Below are 20345 nucleotides of genomic sequence, written 5' to 3' on the forward strand. Positions count from 1 at the left end.
GTCATATGCATGTTTAGCCCTGGGAAAGAGTGGGGTTGCTTTCTAAACTTCATTGAGAGCTGTGGGAATCACTTTTATTTTCTCTTCCAGTTGATTTTAATCTTTCAGCAATGACCTGATTTCTGAAATGGACTCAGTGTCCCCCCAACTCTACCCAGAGACAGTGTTAAATCATCCCTGCAAATTTATTCCCTCTTTAATACAAAGGATTAACTACTTTTCATACATTGAAGAGAATTATTGCCAGACAGCACTTGGGGTGTGGTACAGGTTTAAACTTCTTTATACTGTAAAGTGTTTCTCTCCCAGGGTACTGATTTTTCAGTGAATTACAACTAGTTAAGTATGAAATAAAAAAGGGGGTTGTGGGTAGAAATATCTGCTTTCCTATTATTTAAAAACCTCCAGTTGTTCGTTTTACTATATAACTGATGTCTAGTCACATTATGTGCCTAGCAGGATTTTGTCACTTTCTCTTCTTTTCTGGACATTGTGTTGGGTAAATAAAGTAAAATGTGTATATCATGTGTAGCTCAAAATAATACCTTTCATCCTTTTGGTAATTCATTTTTCTTCAGGTTAAAGACCAAGTAAGAAGTAAGTAGGGGAATGGGCCATTATCCTTGACCCAAAGCTTTTGCTTTTAAATAGTATTGAAGTTTCCTCTGGGATTAGATTTCATAAATAGCCCTGAAGTCTTAAGATTCAGAAATTTTTCTCTACAATATCAGAATTGTGCACTCTTGACAAAAAGAACTTTGCTATTTTACTTGTTCTGATTTTCTACATCCCTGAATACTCACAGAGTAAAGTAGAAAGGTCTAAACAACAAAAATTATACCCATCCTTCTCTGGTAGGACTTTTTTCCTTGCCTCCCTTCCTTCTGTTCACACTTCAAGTTTTAAGTTCTGTATCGAGGAAGTGATAGACACTCCATTAGAAACAAAGGCTTGCACACACACGCACGCACGCGCGCGCGCGCGCGCGCACACACACACACACACACACACGCACTATAGAGATCCATTCATCCCTTTACACTTCTTCGTGTTTGCTTTTCCACACCCATCCCTGTTCGCAGGATAAGCCTCCCTTCCAACCCTGTATTTTCCTTTTCATACCCCCGCCCCAAAGCTGGGGAGTCGCCATATTTTAACATCTCCAATCCCTACTTAAAATTATTTTTTTCAAAATGCTGCTAGCATTTTTCCTAATAGTTGATGTACTTCCTTCTAACCATATGCCCTATTCAGACTCTAGACATTAACCTTGACCTGCCCTTAATTTCCTTCTCCTTCTGGAATGAATTCTTGCAGATTAAGTTTCAAACGTCATCACTTGACTAACCCGCCTATGGCTGTTGCCACAGGGAGGAGGCATTTGTTTTCCCGCGCATAGAAGTGTTCACTATAGAATATATTGATGATATGCTTCGGCACTCAGCTCTCTGCGAAAGCTGTTAGCACAAGAACTGCCAAGATGACATAATTTCTCAGATCCTCCTTCCATCCTTAGTTAAATTCACTCCTTGCCTATCCCAGCCCCACCTGCAGGGAAATTTTACAGTGATTCCAGGAGAGGAGAGATCTTCCTTTAAATAAAGCACATTTGTTGATATTCTGCAATTTTTCAAACTTGGGTTTGCAGCGTTCTTTCTGTGCGGATGCAAGAAAGTGGAGAGGGGCTTTTTCCCTCGGCCCAAGATCAGATCAGGTCGCGGTTTTGCAGCTGACAATTCTTGGAAGAGAGACCCCCCCCATTGCAGCAGTGAACCCTTCAGCCTCTAGGACCCATTTCCTCTCTGGGGGCCTGAGTCCCACATCTCCCTGCTCCCGCTGTTTTCTCATTTAGAGCTATTTCTCTGGAAGAGTGTGCTACACAAATTTCAGATACTTTCACACTTATCTCATTTGTTCTTCTTAGAAACCGTAACACTGGGACACACTGTCTCTTTCAATCCTGTTTTACTGCTAAGAGGACTCTGGGCCCGCTGATACATCCTGTCCTGACTAGGAAAGGACTGCTCCAGTCCTCTTCTGGATCGACCACCTTTCCCATTCGCCTCCTGCAGGAAACGTGGCAAGGGCAAAGCCCAACCAGCCAGTGCCCCGCCTTTGTTTTCATTAATAGCGCACCTGGGCCTTAAGTGCTCGGCAAATGCCACGGTGCCACACTGATGCAGAAACTGCCTTTTCCTGGCTCGAATTTGCTCCTTCGCTCTCATTTCCTGTTTCTCGGCCTCCCCACGATTTCTCTTCCCAACCCATTCCACTCCACAGAGCTGCAATTTTTTTTTTTCTCTAACACAAACTTCCCCTTCCAGCCTCCCACCTCCAGGGAAGGTTCCCACACACCGCCGGCTCAGAGGCACTGGGTAGGGGTGTCATGCCCCAGGAGCTCACCTAGGTTTCAAGAAAGTGGTACCCACAGTCCCCTGACCGTCAGCGACCGCCGGGGGCCAGCCTCACTCCTGCACCCCGCCGGGCCCTTTCCGCTTCCTCCGCTCCCCGCCCCCGCTGACCCTCCCGGGCGGCTTGACCCCGAGTCCTCGCAGCCGCGGCGGGAACAGCGGAGCCGTCTCCTCCCTCTCCCCGCCCAGAATCTCGCGGATCCTCTGCCCGGTGCGCGCAGGCGGGGCCGCCCGGGATGGCGTCCAGCGCCCGGCTCCCCTCTGAGGACCGAGCACCGATCTGTCCCTGCTCGTGTCCCCGGCGCCCTGGCTGGGGTCCCAGCTCAGCTCGAGCCTCGCTTTCCACCCTGCGACATCGACTTCACTGCTTTCCTAAATAACCCGCGCGGTCAGGCGCCCCGGTGTGCCAGCGCTGCCGAGAGAGGCACACACCCGCACCTCGCCCCCATTCATCCCGCCAAGGTGAATCACGGCCCGCGGGGCGCCCCTGCCTTTCCCGCAACGGGCCACACACTCGAACCCAAACAATGATCCCCCCCCCTCGTCGTTAGTCGAGTCCCCTCTCCCGCGCCACCCGCGGGGCAGCCCCCGCCGGGACCCCATTGTTGCCCAAGCCGCCGGGCGCCCGGGGGCGGACCCCGCAGACTCGGCCGGCTCCGCCCACACCTTTCCCAAGTTAGCCGCGGGTGAGCCGCGGGGACAGCTTGGGCGCGGGGCCCCCTCCTCGCTCGCCCCCACCCACCCTGGCTGCGGTGGGGAGTGGGCGAGGGCCACGCAGGCTGGCCGCTTTAATCGTCTCCTAATTCTTTGCCCAAGACCGCCTAGGCGCGTGGTGACACAAAAGAGGGGGACTTGGTGGCAGCTCTGCAAGAGTCTTGCCCCGGAGAGTTGCCATCAAGGGGTTCCTCTCTCCGCGACCCCTAGAATCCCCCCCAGGTTGCGGCTACAGGAGTGGCAGGGGCCATGTGTGGGTTATTTAGGGTGCCGCAGAGAGGTGGTGCAGGTGACAGGGTGGCGCGGCAAAGGCCCAGGGCCAGGGGCGGGGGTAGGGGTGGGGCGGGGTGGGGCGGGGCGGGGTGGTGGCTCCGCGGACCCACCCCCTGCCGCTGGCCAGGCTGGCAAGGCGAGGGCTGGGCAGTGGGTGTTGCGTTCTACCTCTGCGATCGGGGAGGGGTTAGTTTCCCACAGGGGATTTCAACCATCACACTCAGAGCCCGCCTCCTAATCCTCCGGCGGAGCGGCTCGGGGCCCCATTTTATGGCAATAAAGCGACTTAGCGCCTGCTGAGCGAGCCCCTCCCCGCCGCCGCCCCCGCCCTCGGCCCCACCCCGGGGCTCGCCCGCAGCGGCGGGGCTTTGTTTCTGGGGAGGAGGACCTGGAGCTCTTTTGTTGGGGTTTTCTGTTTTCACCCCCCACCCCACCCTACACACACCCCAACCTCACCCTACCCCGCCCCAACCCCCGCGCCTCTCCGGTTTCCTGAGCTGCGGGCTGCAAAGGGAGGAGAAGCGGCTTCTTGCAACCCCCTCGGCTGGGCCCCGGGGTAATTCGATGCGGGCCTGGCGAGGCTCCCCACGTTAGACCTGGGCTAGCGTCTCGGCAGCCTCCACCCACCGGCCCACCCTACATTTAGCGCATCATGTGATCTGGGTAAGTCATTTGCAAGTACAACAGTTCCCTGGGTTGCCCCCCATTCATTTCCTGAGAACTGCAGAGAGCAGCTGAGAGGCTCTGCTTGTGCGTGTGCGTGTGAGTGTGCGCGGGTGACGCCGTGTGTGTATGTGTGTGTGTGTGCGCGAGTGTGTGTGTGCGCGCGCGCGTGTGAGAGAGAAAGGGCGAGAGAGAGGGGGACTCTGTGTGAGGGAAAGAAAACAATTTCTCCTGCTCTGCAGCTTCTGTTCAGGTCTGTGCCGATTCCGTTTTTTATCAAAATAAACAACCCCCTCCTTTTTTTTGCCATCCCAAATCAGATCGTATTCTCTTAACGTGTTTTATTTTCCTTCTGTCATCTGCTCAAGTTAAATCATTTTGGTTGGTCTGTGTTCTTAAATGGGGGGAAAGTGTTGGGAAGCGGGAGGGGGCCGGGGAAGGGCGATGCTATTGCCGAGCCAGGAGAGGCGGTCGGATTCGCAGAGAAGAAAGAGGGAGGTTACTTGTCCCACTCCCTAAACATTTTAAAAAGAACTTAGCAAGTAACGTGAATTAAGCAAATGCTTTGCTCCCCCGACTGGAATTGTTGGTTGCAGTGTTTGCCTGACAGTTGCCAAGGATGAGAAATAAATCCCCAGGGCTGAATTGGTGGTGGTGGTGGGGGGGTGTCTTGGAAGTAGTTGGTCCTCAGCTATGGATGGGCTGGATGAATAGCCGCACCAGGGCTGTGCGGGCAGTGTGTGAGCACTGGGGAGTGGAGGGGAAGGGGTTAAGGAGGAGATTACATTGCTGGCATGAATCGTGGTCCTGGCGCTACATTCATTATTGTCTCTGGTCGTAATGATGTGGAACTGTCACTTGCTACCGTGCCTGGTCCATGGGAGTAGCCAGGGGCTGGCCTGTGGCTGTTATTTTCAATTCCGAAGGACCTGGCTGGAGTTGACAAGGGACAACTTTGTAAGGCCACCTGGGCCGAGAAGCCAGGGGAGCTGGCCTAGGAGCCACTTCTTGCCTTAAGACGCTCAGCTCAGAGGGCTAGGACTTGACCTCCGCGACATTAGTTGGTGTTCCTGTTAGATGCTCTCCTACCGGGAGAATCAATCCTGCTTTTGTTGGGTGGAGAACTGCCTCTCAGAACTTTGCAAACTTTTATCTTTGGGGGAAAGGGTGGGGTGCAGTCAACAGTTTTGTTTCTCCGTGCGTTTGAGGAAAATGCTTGGAAAAAGTACCAATTCCTTTGTTAGATGTCCTGTAGCTTCCCAGCCCCCTTCCCCTGCTCTTCAAGTTTTGCATACTTTACTAGTAATTGCCCTAATTCAGCTGATAAAAGCTGACTTTGTTGAGTTAAAGAGTATTAGTACAACGGAATGTGTAATCTGGATAAACAGTTTCTGTGTTTAGTATTGTCAGCTCTCTAATTTAACTGTACAGATGGCTTAAGTCTCTGTTCTGTATGGATTGTTTTAAATAATTCTGCTGGCTAATAGAATTCTCCACTGAGCACTAAGATATTTTAACTTGGCGTTAATATTCTGTTTCCCTGTAACACCGGAGAGACCGGCAGAGGATCTATTTACATTTAGTGCATGTGCATCTAGTTGCTTCTTAGACATCTGCCAATCAAATACACGTCATTCTGCAAATCCACGTCGAAGCCTTCATGCCCCTTTCTTAGTGGAGGAGAGAGTTGTTTGGATAAGTAAATGCTGTGAAAGACATTTGGTGGCTTTCAGCAAGCAGCAGCTTCTCATGTGAATAGGAATGGTCACTTTGATGAGAAAATAAACTGTCAAACAAGACATGCTTTTAAGACTGGCATTTAATTACCACAGGGGGACCTTCCTCCCTTAGAGAAAAGCTTGGTCTTCTAGTTGGTCCTCGTTGGATATTGGTTTCATTTGAAAAAGAGAGAGAAAAGAGAAACAGGTAGGGATTGGTTACGTAAAGAGTATATTTTTAGGCTTGAAAAATTCTAACTGTAGACTCTTGTTAGAAATAGGATGTTTGAAGACAGACATTTCAATTGCCTAAGTCACGTCTCTATCGATGCTGCCTGGTCAATCTTGATACTAGACTGAACAGAGTATGCCCGTTTGAGTCTGGGAGAGAACAATTTGAGCATTTAAAAATTGGCGAGAACATATCATGCATTTAGAAAAAAAGGTTTGTTATGCTAACTCATAGTTAATGTGAAATATACTTAAACCAGCACAATTAAAATATTTTCACATGAAAACTCAATATTTTATGAGCTGCATCTATTTAGCTAATACAGCTGTGTCAGGATCCACAACACATTCTTAAGGATTTCTCTTGATTGCTGAAGTCTTTCAGTTATTTGTCTACTACTTATACTTATTTCAAAGAAACTTTGGTCAGTTCAACTTTATTGGGGAATGCTTTTTATGACTGTTTCTTGAATGAAAATTGTCTCCTACTAGAAAGGCCTTTTCAAGAAACCATGTTATCTGGGAGGAAATGGTCCTGGTCTAGCTGTTGAGACCTTGACCTTAGCAACCCTTGGCTGGTTGTTTACTCCAGCTGCTGCTTCTGTGTGTTCCAAAAGTGAGGCAGTGGGAGCACCCTTTCTCCTAGGGTGCTTGACACTCAGTCTTCAGAGCATGCACACAACCTAGAGTCTATAGTGTCCTGGTCATACAGAAATTTTCTTTTGGCTTCTTGTGAAGGGAAAACACGTTTTCAAAGCCTCTGAGTGTCAGATGGTATGCCATGAAGCAGTCTGTTATCAACACAATGCAATTATTTGTTTTAAATCTGTGTGTGTTTTATCTTAGCAAAAGTGATTTAAGTACTGAGTTCTCCAGGCCTGTACTGAGGGTATTTCAACTGGGAAGTGTTGGTTAATTTGGAGTTGTGAGAAGCCTTATCCAGGGATGTGGTACTTTAAAATAGCTGACAACATACAATTGTCCTTGGCATTTTTTCCAATAAATACAAAATAAAAATTACCAAATTTCATATTTGCATAAGTTAAATTACATTAAAACAGTTCTATAAAATTGGGATGTCAGATGATTTGTTTGCTTATATTTAGGAGAGGCATTCTTACGTGTTTTGGGCTCATAAATGTAGTTGAAGTGTGTGTATTAATACAAAGTAATGGCACAAAATTAGTAATGGCACAAACATCATAATTATTACTGCTAGTAGTAGTATTGATGTTTTACCTGTTGTGCTTGCTGGTGGATTAATGAACAAGAGCTAAGAATCTCCAAATTAATACCACTGCTGCCTTTTTGTTTAGGAAACAACTTTCATTTTTGTAAGTTCTGAAATGGACTACAGCTTCTGTCTGTGCCATTTACATTTTAAAAACCAGTACTCTGGCAGACTGGAAGTACCTGTATTTTTAACTTGATTTTTCTCTTTTCAATGTAACCCTGGCAGGCCTTTAACTCACTCCGTAAGTGCCCTTGAACTCCTGCTCCTCCTGGCTCCACCTTCTGGGTGCAGAACAGGCATGTACCCCCACACCCAGCTTATTTTCCAAAAAAAAAAAAAAAAAAGAAAAGAAAAGAAAAGGAAAGAAAAACAAAAACCCTGAAAACTTTTTCATTTTTCACCTTGTGAGTTTTGCATAGCCTTTAGTTTTAAATGTGCATAAAAATGTAAGGGTAAAAACATTGAAATTAAGTCCTTGACAACACCCTCTAACCACACAGCCTTAACTCATCTACCACACCCTCTCCACTCCCAGATGCAGAATGGGAGCTGACATATGGGACATGCCCTGTGCCTGGAAGGTCAGCTGCCTGTGGCTCTGTCAGACCTTCTTGGGTTCTAACTCCGAATGACTTCAGTCCACCAGAATTCCTTCTTGAGGGCCCACACAAACCACACCCAATCCAGCTTCAGCTACTGAGTTCTTGTGGTAGACACATGCTCTGGGTTAAATGGTTGCTTTCTCTATATATTCTCAGTAATTAGGTTACAAAAGGATTTCTTGGTTGGATGTTTATTGTAACAAAGTGGTACTTGAGTAATTATACTGTCCTATAAAATTTGCTTTGGTTTACCAGCAGATTATAGGCTATGCAGTGAAAGAGGGGCTCTGATACTGTCTTTCTTCCTTTTACTCACCTTAAAGCCTCTTTTGAAACATTCATTACAGATTTACAGAATTGCACAGTTTATTTATTTTGTTATTTTAGAAGAGTTTATATTTTCACAATTTCATACATGTATACAATGTTTCTTTTTTCACAATTTCATGCATGTATACAATGTATCTCGATTATTTCTATCCATAGCAGCTCTTTCTTCCTTCTCCCTATGGACACCCCCAACATACCCCTTTCTATGTTCATGTCCTCTCCTGACTGATCTTGTTGGCTTGGCCTTGTACAAATCTTGTGCGAGTAAATGTAGCTGCAATGAGCTGCAATGAGTTTGCGAGTCATGTGCAGATGACTACATTTAATGGCATTCTTACCTTCTTTCCACCCTCTCTTCCTTAATGTTCCATGCCATGGGTGGCATGGGTGGACAGGTTGTGATGTAGATATTCCAGTTAGTGCTAAACACTCGCTGAACATCATTGCTGACTGTGTAGTACATATTTGTGCGTATACATTTGTGTACTTATTGAGCTGTCTAGATGTCTAGATACTGAGAGAGTAGCAAAGAGCCTTTATGGTGGTCCTGCTACATGGAAAATGAGAGAACAAGCATTTGGAGTGTTCAGAGACACTTTTCTTGTCCACTGAAGGCATAATTATTGCCTACTGGCTTTGACAGAAATTATGGCCAAGATACAACAGTTACTATGACTTTCAGAGTATGTAGCTTCTCACAATTTTTTGTGATGATACATATGTATATATTACATATGTATATCAGTTTGCTATGCATATATTTAGTATTTGTATTTAGGCATGTGTTTTCATATTCTTTGTCTGCATTGTTATCTCATCCCCTCACGCCATGGCCATTATGGCCAATAATTATAGTAAAATGTGACCACACATGGGAAATATTCAGCAGGTCTGTTTAACCAGATTCTGCATTTAGTAAAAAGCTACTCTCACAATAAGATTAACAAGCTAATTCATACAAGAATATAAAGTAATTCATAAGAAAACATAAAACCCACCCTTTCTTAAAGAGAACAATCAAGATAATTACTGTAAATTTATATGTGTGCTTTTGCCTGAAGACAATCTGGATAGATCATTGTAAAACACGGAAATAAAAAGCAAAGCACTCACTTTTGTGTCAGGTGCCCTCTAAGAGCAAGTACATTTTGGTAGCAGACATGTCTCAATTTGAGTCTGTTTTTCTTGCTTACTGATTCAAGATGACCTTGGTCAATTTTTTGAACCATGGTGAGGGTTACATGAAGTAATGTGAATAAAAGTCACTCTGGAGAACTATAAGGCACTGGGGTCATGACCAATTTGACTGATGACTATTCTGGACCTCCACTCCTCCCTCCCCACTAAAGAAAAGAGATGGGCATTTCAGCTTCTCGAAGTGACACTCATAAGTGACACAGGAGGAGGAGGAGTTTCCAACGGTGAGTAGACAACTGCTGACCGTCCAAGGTCATGGATTCCATCCCTTCCTACCCCTACCAGAGACTTGCTGTGTGGCCTTGAAGAAGCCAAGTCTTACAAAGAAATTTCTATGGAACTGGTGTGAAAGTAACCAACTTGTTATCATGTGTGTAATGTAGGTGACCCGTCTGAGCTTTTCAAAACAGAAATATGTGAAACACGTTTGAATAACAGGTAGGGAAAACTGAGAGTGGTCATCAACAAGGATTATTTGTAGAATGAATACCTGGCAGCTGAGGAGGTGGCCCAGTTTGTAAAGTGTCTGCTGTAAAAGTGTGAGGACCTGAGTTCGGATCCCCAGCACCGACATATCTGTAACACCAGAGATATAGGGGAGAAGCGGGTGGATCTTTGGAACTTACTGGCCAGCCCAGTCTAGCCAATCGGAGCTCTTGGTTCAGTGAGAGACCCTGTCTCACAAAACAAAACAACAAAAACCACAAAGCAAACACATTCACATATACACAAATTGTAAAAATAAAATTAAAAAAAAGAAAATCTTTAGAATTTTTTAAGGAGTTTCCTGGAGTTTCTATTAGCTGGTCAACCTGTTCAGAGAAAAACCTAATTCTTGTTTGTGATTCATTGTAGAATGGAGAGAAGAACTCCATATCTCCACCTATTCTAGTGATTAAGCTGTGTCTCATGCATGGCTTAGAGAGTGCAGTGAAGAGAAATGGGTAGCAGTGGAGTGGTCGGTGAAAATTTATTGCACGTTTTACTTATAGTCACATTTTCCAACCATGTATGTTTCATTACATACACAAATTTGAGAGTATGAAGACCACTGATTGTCATTTCTCCCCAGCCATATTTTATCAGTTTAAGGAAACAACAACAAACTCAACTTATACTCTGTGTAAACACTAGCATCTTATGAGCCCAGAGAAGCACGCTCCAAGGACCTCACCATAATACATTTCGGCTCTTTCCTGTTTGGGTGAAAACTAGAACTGTGAGCATCACTGTAGCTAGAGTTTTCCTGCCTGGCCCACGGTCAGGGCAAATCTCTCTCACCTGCCATTCCCACAGCCGCTCAGACCCAACCAAGTAAACACAGAGACTTATATTGCTTACAAATTGTATGGCCGTACCAGGCTTCTTGCTAACTGTTCTTATAGCTTAAATTAATCCATTTCTATAAATCTATACCTTGCCGCGTAGCTCGTGGCTCACTGGCATCTTCACATGCTGTTTGTCATCATGGCGGCTGACAGTGTCTCTGATTCAGCCTTCCACTTCCCAGCTTTATTCTCCTCCTTGTCCCGCCTATACTTCCTCCTGCATGACTACTGGCCAATCAGTGTTTTATTTACCAACCAATCAGAGCAACACATTTGCCATACAGACCATCCCACAGCATATCACTATCATGTTCTGTGGGATTCTGTTTTAGTTACAACCTGCTCTTTTGTAATTCTCCGGGTTCCAGTCTGTGTTCTCTGGTCCTGCATATGGGACTTCTGTTGCCTGTTTGCTTTGTTTTCTTCCAGTAACAAACACCTTGAGAGGAGAAAGAGTACGCTCCTTGTGGATCTTTTACTTTCTTCCCACACAGAGCCTAACATGATGGCTACCATGTAAATACTGAAACACTCATTGAGAGAACTGATTTGAGGGCAGTCCCCATGCCCTCCATCTCACAGCCCATTCAGTAGTCTTTTCCCTCCTAACCCACTTGGTCCTCTCCAGTTGCATGCATTCAGCTCCATCAGCTAGACAGTCCTCTATTCACACCTTTTCCTGAACTTACAAAAAATTCTTGTTGTTCAAAGAAGCCCTGTAGTGTGCTAGGATCAAACAAGATAGGAGGTAAAACATCAGACTACCTAGTTTTTAGCTGTTAAATCAGTGAAGTTAATTCTTTCAGTTTACTCACCTATTAAAAACCCAAAGCAACTTATCTCAACAGAGTGGGTTTGAGGATCAACAGATACAGAGAGCAACCGTGGGAAATTTTGCATATGCTTAATGTTCAGTAAATGCTTGTGTTCCAGTGTGTTGATGCCTCCTTTATGGGTGAATATGAACTGTGCTGGCCAGTTTTATGTCAACTTGACACACTTGGAAAGGAGGGAACCTCAATTGAGAAAATGCCTCCATAAGATCCAACTGTAAGGCATTTTCTTAATTAGTGATTGATAGGGAGGACCCAGACTATTTTGTGTGGTACTATTCCTGGGCTGGTGGTCCTAGATTCTACAGGAAAATGAGCTGTGTGGGCCATGAGGAGCAAGTCAGTAAGCAGCAGTCCTCCGTGGCCTCTGCATCAGCTCCTGCCTCCAGATTCCTGTCCTGCTTGAGTTCCTGTCCTGGTTTCCTTCCATGATGGACTACAATGTGGAAATGTAAGTCAAATAAACCCTTTCCTCCCCCAACTTGCTTTGGGTCATGGTGTTTCATCACAGCAATAAAAACCCTGACTAACACTCTAACAAAATGAAAGGGACTCCTTTTCGCGGTTCATCCTCTATGATGCACAGGTTAGACACATATGTCAGCTTATGTAATTATTCTCTTGGCAAACAGATACTAGTTGCACTCAGCTTTATAAAAGGTTGATTCTCAAGTAATCAGCCCATGACTGGTTGTGTAGTGCTGCCGTGGAGTTACCTTTAGCACACTGCATTTGACTTACTAATATTTAATGGATGAGTCTTTGGGGCTGTTGTGGATGGTGTTCTTTTGCCAAATAACAGCCCTTCTCCCAATGACTTTGCCACTTTAGACAATAGATTAAAAATGACTTTGAAACTTGTGTTTTAACAAAATGAATGGAAAGTAAAGGTGCTGCCTCTAATTATGAGCAACAGGGCTTGTTACTTTGATGCGCAGCATGGATAACAGTCATTAAATGCAGAGAGTGGTGCATCTTTGTTGGATGGGAATAATGGAAATAACTGATGAATGTGAAAAAGACTAAAGTTACAGAACATAAAAAATTTTGCGTTTTAATTATTGTACTTAACAGAATGTGTAAATTATGGGTTTTGTAATTTTCCTTTTGTGCAGACTAGTGGATCATTAAAATTTAAATTTGTTCCCTGGACTTTTACATATTTGAGGCTTTTTAAAAAAGTTTTGATTCTAAAACAGGAATTTCTTCCTTTAGTGAACAAGTATTAACTGATATTTCATCTGTGTTTTTGCCATATAATATATGTACCCTATATCAAATGGCATGACGTAGGTATGAGCTATTTGTATTATATTGTTTCTGTTTTGCTATGGACGCTGTGCAATGATTTCTATCTTACTATGTATTTGATATCATGAGTTGCTCCATTTCCAACCTGGACTGGTTTCACCCCTATTACAAAACTCAGTGGTCCCCTACTCCTGGGCACTCACCATATTGATGCCAAACTTGATGTTGTTCTCAGATCAGCATAGCCTGCTACAACCCAGAGCTCCTGGCCTCAAACAATCCTCCCGCTTCAGCCTCCCAAGGAGCTGGAACTAAGTGCTATACTATGATTTTGTTTTCTGGAGTTGTTAGCAAATTATGATCAGAGTTAAGCAATGTGTTGATAGCCAATAGCCAGTTAGCTGTAGAGTGGAGATTGGAACCTGAGAAAGCTCCTAAACTTTAGGTACTCTTGGCTCCCATAAGCACTTAATGTGACATTCCAGAGCTAGTCTCATAGAATGGGGCAATCATGGTAATATTATACAAATAAATACTGTTTGCAGACTGTGCTATTTTATTGGCTATAGATCATTTTGGTTTACCACCTTTGCCACAGCGTTTTCTCCAGTAGAGAAGCCAGTGGTTGGCTGCTACACATACGAAAACAAATCACACGGCCTAACCCCAAACAGTGACTTTAGAAGGAGGCTTCTGCAGGAAGCTCCATGATCGTGATAATAACAGGGCAATAATTCTGGCTAATGTCCATTCTGCTAGTAGACAAGACTATTAAAGCAGAGGGATAGTAAAAGTAACAAAACATTATTTTTAGAAGAAATGTTGCACTCCTCATTTGACCTCCACTTTTTTTTTTAAAGCTCTTTTGTATATGTAATCATGCTACATAATGAGTTTGAAATGATCGTTTATGAGGTGGAAATCTGACTGGGAAAGTAAAGCTTGTGTAGAAAATTACAGAAGAAAATTTGTGAGGTGCTGGAAGTTGCTTGAACGAAGTACACAGGAAGAAAATCGTTTCTTGCTGGATAAAATCAAAGATTTCAGGGTTTTAGTGGGTGTGTCCTGAAACTCATCTATAGAGAGGGATTGTTTATTTATTTACTTATTTTTAGATTAAAAGTGGTGTTTATTAATGTGTGCATTTTGGGTGTTGGTGTGTTGTGAGGCACATACCATAGGCACCTCCATACACTCGGAGGTCAGAGGACAACTTGAGGGCATCAGCTCTCTCCTTCTGCTATGTGGGTCCTGAGGATCAAACTCAGGTCATCATCGGCCTGGCTGGCCAGTGCCTTTACCCAGTGAGCCGACTCACCAACCCAAGCTTATTTTTCAATAGAAAAAGTAAATATGTGCATGATGAATGCAACCCAAAATATATTTGGTGGCTGTGGTGCTTTCTCCCCTGTCTGTTAGGACTGATGGGTTTATTGTGTTTTGGCAAATGCCTTTGCTTTGCAATCTCACCAAAAATTTCTCTTTTCCAAAATTAGGATTTCCTAGCACGAGCAGGGCCAGTCCTAATGAGTTTAGGGAAGTCTTATTTGAACTGTGAAAAGAAACCAAAGTGAATGATGACCGATAAAATTTAAAATACCACACTTTATCCAAACCTATCTCTTCTACGAAATTCTACTATACTAATTAGGGCATCAGGCATATAATAGGACTTTTATCCTTGATAAATATGTTGTAAATGTAGAAAAAAGAATTCTTTTTAAGGGCAGGGGCAATAGAAGGAAAGCCTTACTGACAAAAGTTACAGGGAGTCACAATGCATTGCAGTGGGTCAAGTATTGCTGGAAAGAGTGTCTGGGAAGAAAGCTTCAGGTGAGCGGATAGTCCAGAGGTCACATTCTGTGGATATCCATCGCCTCTTCTGCTTAAGTGTAAATACAGAAAGCCCACATAATCATCTTCATCTGGAGACAGTATACCATGAGATAGATAAACTTTTTTTTTTTTTTTTTGGTTTTTCGAGACAGGGTTTCTCTGTGTAGCTTTGCGCCTTTCCTGGAACTCACTTGGTAGTCCAGGCTGGCCTCGAACTCACAGAGATCCGCCTGGCTCTGCCTCCCGAGTGCTGGGATTAAAGGCGTGCGCCACCACCGCCCGGCGAGATAGATAAACTTTTAATGAGCCTTTGCAGAGCCTCAGCAGGCTTTGTATTGTGCACTGAGCTCTGCAGAGTATGGGCTTGTTAGTGTGGCATACTACATTATGCTAAACCTCTAAGCTGAAGACTCAACCATATTGTATTTAGGCAGCCCGGATATTAAGAGAGTTGAGAATGTTTGAGAAGTATGGGCTACTGCAAAATGCTGAGTGCCTGGTGGCTTACCGGGCAGTTTGAGTTTGGTCTTGATAGTCCTTTCAGGTGGGAGGGAGACATGGTATCCATTTTATTGACGCAGCTGTTAAGAGAAGAGAGGGGTAGCCGGGCGGTGGTGGTGCACGCCTTTAATCCCAGCACTCGGGAGGCAGAGCCAGGCGGATCTCTGTGAGTTCGAGGCCAGCCTGGGCTACCAAGTGAGTCCCAGGAGAGGCGCAAAGCTACACAGAGAAATCCTGTCTCGAAAAACCAAAAAAAAAAAAGAGAAGAGAGGGGTAAAATAAACCAGAAGGCAACAAAGCTAGAACTGGAATTGTGATTACCAACACCAGTAAGAGTGGGTTTTAGTGCAAGTTTTCTTTTTTTCTGTTTTTTATTTCATTCCAACACTATCTTCTTTACATTTCTTTGGCCTCAAGAAGCCAGAATTTTGAAAGACCACCTTATACAAAAGAAGTCTCACCACCTTCTGTGTGGTGCATGGGAGATGTCCTATCAGCTTGAGATGCAGTTTTATGTAGACAGATTTTTCTTTGGGCCACCAGCTCACAGAAAATGACATGGAGACTTATTATTAATTATGAAAGCTAGGTTGATAGCTTAGGTTTGTTTCTAGCTCTTATAGCTTAAATTAACCCATATATTTTAATCTATGTTCTTTTATGTGGCTTGGTGACCTTTACTCTGTATTGCCCATCCTGCTTCCTCTACATCTGATTGGCAACTCCACCTTTCTTCCCAGTGTTCTCTATGTCCAGAAGTTCCTGCTATATATCCTGCATAGCTATTGGCCATTTACCTTTCTACTAATCCAATCACTGTGACATAGCTTCAAACAGTGTAAAGGAATATGCTACAGCATTTCCTCATTTTTGCCTAAATAAGATAGGAAGATTTTAACTCTAACAATGCAAAACTGTATTATACAATAAGAACAATTACCATGTAAGAAGTACATTTACAGTGTCCAGTCCATTAGTATTTGGGAAATTTAGAGAAAATAATCCATTATTTATCTTCTCTTGATGAGTCCAAAAGGGAAACTGACTATAGCTATCTAGTCTTCAACTTCATCAGAGACTGAAAAAGGATATAATATTACCTGAGTAAACAGGAAGTACAGAGCGAGCACTTCCAAAACTATGAAACGATAGAGACATTTGGCTTCCTGAACAGTCAGTCACCCCAGGGTTCCTCTGTAGTAATGGAGCATTCATCTTTGGCCTACAGGCCTAGAATATCTGACAGACTTTTCTGTGAAACAGGAATTTTGAAGGACTATCTTGACAAAGTTCAGCAGTCACTTTCTTTTGTGTCCTGCTTATCCAGTTTTGACAACATACTGTCAGCAGTCAAGGCAAGGGCAGTTTCTTGTCTAAATGGCTAGCTTTTGCCATAAAGAAAGCAAACTCCATGTGGAGGTTCTTCAGTGCCCATTGGTACTGACAGGGGTGGACATGTCTCACTATCATGAAAAGCCTTATGTTATTAAAACGTTTTAAATGCCATATTCTGTAGATCTTTGAAATTTACCTATCTATCTAAAATATATCTCTGTATGACCTTGAAATCATACTTAACATGACTACATGTTTGATTGTTATACGTGACTAACTACTAAACTGCATTTCTTTATTGTCCTGAATAGTTGTAATAATAACTTTCAAGGACTAGAGATTTACATTAAATTTTTAAATGAGCTACATAGGTACAATACCTTAAACAAAAAGAAACATATATACAGCATATTGTAACAAAAATAACCTCAATTTTGTATCAATAAATAGAAGTCCATACCAATTTACAATATTCGACACTAGTGGTTGCTTAAAGGTAGATGCAGCAATTTACCCTTTTATCTCATCATTTCTATACGGTAAGAGATCCCTGAATCTAGTCCTTTGTTTAGTCTTTTTTTCCTGGCCATGACCAATAACAACTTGTAACCAACCACCCTAAATGATGTCAAATATCCATAAGCTACCAAATGACCAAAAACTTTCCACTCCACCTCTTGGGAATGTGGGCATTGTGTTCTCTAGACTGCTTCCTGTTGTCTGGGGGTGCTAGGATCTTCAGAAGACACTGAGAAAAGGATAATGGTCAAGTCTCAGGAGAGCTAGCTGTTGTCTAGTCCTGGTGGGATGGAAAAATATAGGACTTATCTGAAGTCTGGCTAAAATAGTCTGTGAGGCTGGACCATCTCAGCCAGCAGCCTTGAAGCTGTTCTGGATATAGAACTCTGAGGGAACTGCAACAGAGGCCCTCTGAGAGGCTGGATCACCTGAGTCACCCATTTTCGTTGGTGTCTGATCCCTTGCTCTGAAAACACACCAATTTTCAAAGGTAACATGCATATCTACATTAACAAAGAATGGACTGCTTGCTGTATACAAGTTAGCCAAAGGTGGTTTTGCGTTTTATGTTTGCATAAGTAAAATATGTCACCTGTCTTGTAATTTTTTTAGGTTTGTTTCTTTATGTCTTTAGTCAGCTTTTTCAGGGAGTCTCCCCTCATCCAACCTGATAGTCTTTAATCTTGAATGAATCTACAGCCTTCCATTTCCTGTGGAAACAAAAACGTAACCTCTTCCCCAAAGCAATACATTTTTGGCATCCATTTTAAAATTAAGGCATTCCTAAAGTATCTAGACTGGTTTGATTCAGTAGTCCCTTCCACAATCCAATGTCTCTCAGCCGCTGTTCATTAGCATTCAAAAAATTCAGAGTCAACAAGACTCCATATAGGATCCAGACTCTGTGTTTTCCATCTTTGCATGGCTTATCCATTTTTTATTATTTTATCCTCTCTTTAAAGACTTTATTATTTATAAACTATTTTTCCAATGACTGTTTACATCCATTTTCTTTTCTTTTTTTAAGCCTACACACATTTTTAAACACATTGTACCTTTTTAGAGGTTTTGTGTGTCTGGACCTGGCTTTACTAAGCATCTGCAGCATTCTCTGATCATGTGAGACAAACCTTAAACTGCCATGTCAGCTGATGGTGTAACTCAGCTTAGAGCATCATGCTGGCTCCATCCCCCAGACAGCAGCAAGTAGTCACATCTCTGTATGCCTCTGAGCCTACCAGAGACCATGGTCACCAGGAAGTAGCATTTGACACTGTATTTCAAACTTTTTTTTAATCTTTCTTAGGCTTATGTGAATATATGTGGCTGGACGTTGGGCACCATGTGTAGAAAAAATGACATGAAGATTTATTATTAATTATAAAAGCTTGGCCTTGACTTAGGCTGGCTCTTATAACTTAAATTAACCTGTATTTTTTAATCTACATTCTTTTATGTGGCTTGGTTACCTTTACTCTGTATTGCCCATCCTGCCTCCTCTTCATCTGGCTGGCAACTCTACCTTTCTTCTTCCCAGCTCTCTCTCTCTCTGTCCAGAAGTCCCTGCCATTCATCCTGCTTAGCTATTGACTATTTAGCTTTTTATTAAACCAATCACAGTGACACATCTTCACACCATGTAAAGGAATATTCCACAATAGTCTTATCCCTTTCTGAATTGCATCCTAAGGAAGCTCCATATAGGAAAGTGAGAGAGCAACCTGAGGTGATCTGGAAGAGAGTGTCCAGGTAGAACCATCTGTCCTCTGGAGGTGGGGAGGGAGGCAGTTCATCACTGCCCTTTACGAGGGTTACTGCTGGGTGCCAACTCTAGGAAGGCCCGAGAACATGAGCTTCAACCTAAAGGACGATGATCTGGAAAACAGCTGTGTAACTCAGTCCATAGAAAAGGCCAAGTTAGCACATTCTGAGGCAGATTGCTTTCCTTCTTTAGATCATCAATGTGCCTAAAATGCATCCCAGATATTTTAAGTTTAGTGTTTCAGCCTTTTAAAAGTACTTTTCATCTTATCTTTATATATTTTTTGTCAGTATGCATGCTGCATACGTACAATTTAAATGGCCTGTTTCTAACCCCTACACTGATAGTTCTGCAGGTCTTTAAATGAGACTTTATTGTTCGGGGATGAGTACTTCAAAGGAACACAACTCAAGATCCATAGGAAGTAAGCCTTATTTCACAGAAACTCATCTTCATGGGGAGTATTCAAACTCACAAATATGTCTTTCTGAAAAGAAGTGAGTGTTTTTAGGGCTGGAGAGATGTCTCAGTGGTTAAGAATGTTTGATGCTCCTGCAGAGGATCACAGCACCCATGTCATGTGACTCATGATGGCGAGTAACTGTAGCTTCAGGGGATGCAGTGCCCTCTTCTGGCCTCTTCAGTCACCTCTCGCATACACACACAGACACACGTGTTTACACAGTTATAAATGTGTGTGCGTGTATGGAGACGTTAAAGTACAGTTGTTTTTTTGAGTTTCTTTCTGTTTCGCTTAGCTTTCTTCCCCTCTCTACCCAACAGTAGTATTCCTTTTGTCTATAAGTCAGGCCCCAAGAACATTATGTGTCTCTCCATCATTTCCTTTGTGTCTGTAGGTATTGATAACATGGACAGATGCAAGGTGTTTTTGGTCACTGCTTACAACAATGAGATCTTTTTTTAGCTCTTCCACATTTTTTTTTCATTCAGTACTGCCAAAGGGAAACCTTTTAATGAAGCTGCTACAAAATGAACCCATTAAAAGCAGTGTGGTGTGGTGTTTAAATATATGGTTCCTCCACTGTCTCCTCTGTTGTTCATTTACTAATTGGCAACATTTTGTATCTAGAGCTTGCCATGATGCCAGTGTTGAAATGTCTTTAGAGCTGTGCCCTCATAGCCCTGTGTGATGGATTCCCAGGGAAAGCATCTTAGCTTCTTTTGTCTGGTGCTGTGATAGAGTACTCCAACAAAAGCAACTTGAGGGAAAAACGGTTTCTTTGGCCTCACAGATGTAGACTACAGTTCATCAGCAAAAAGCAGGGGCAGCTGGTCATATCCTATCCACAGTTAGAAAGGAGAGGGAGATGAGTTCAGCTAACTTCCTCCTAGTACACAGTGCAGCATCACAGCTTAGGGAATGGTGCCACTCACAGGGTGGTGAGACTTCCTACCTCAAGTAACCTAATCAAGATAATCCCCAACCCTCCGTGGACAAACAGAGGTCACTCCCCAGATGGCTGTAGAACTCTTCAAGCTGACAGTTAAGATTGACCATCGTAGAGGTATTATCCACTCAAAATCTGCACATGACTTTGGTTCTCTTGAGAGTTATGACATGGCTTGGAAAAGGATTTAAGAGTTCC

General features: G+C 43.4%; 1 protein-coding gene across 9 annotated transcripts in view; it reads left to right on the forward strand.

Moving 5' to 3' along the window:
- The window catches only part of Klf12 (KLF transcription factor 12), a 650091-nt gene that overhangs the window by 197229 nt on the left and 432517 nt on the right, over positions 1-20345 (forward strand). For 3 of the 9 annotated variants that reach the window (XM_052732583.1, XM_052732585.1, XM_052732590.1), the window contains exon 1: positions 4117-4314. The exons of 1 other annotated variant lie outside the window; for it this stretch is intronic. The gene's annotated coding sequence lies outside the window, so the exon portion shown is untranslated. Of the gene's footprint in view, positions 1-3707; positions 4062-4115; positions 4315-20345 lie in introns of those variants that run through there. 5 more of the 9 variants (XM_052732582.1, XM_052732586.1, XM_052732587.1 and 2 more) reach the window with 4 other exon arrangements.

The sequence above is a fragment of the Peromyscus californicus genome, unplaced genomic scaffold, assembly GCF_007827085.1.
Source record: "Peromyscus californicus insignis strain IS unplaced genomic scaffold, ASM782708v3 Scaffold_12__1_contigs__length_115047231, whole genome shotgun sequence".
In the NCBI taxonomy this organism is placed as follows: Eukaryota; Metazoa; Chordata; class Mammalia; order Rodentia; family Cricetidae; genus Peromyscus; species Peromyscus californicus.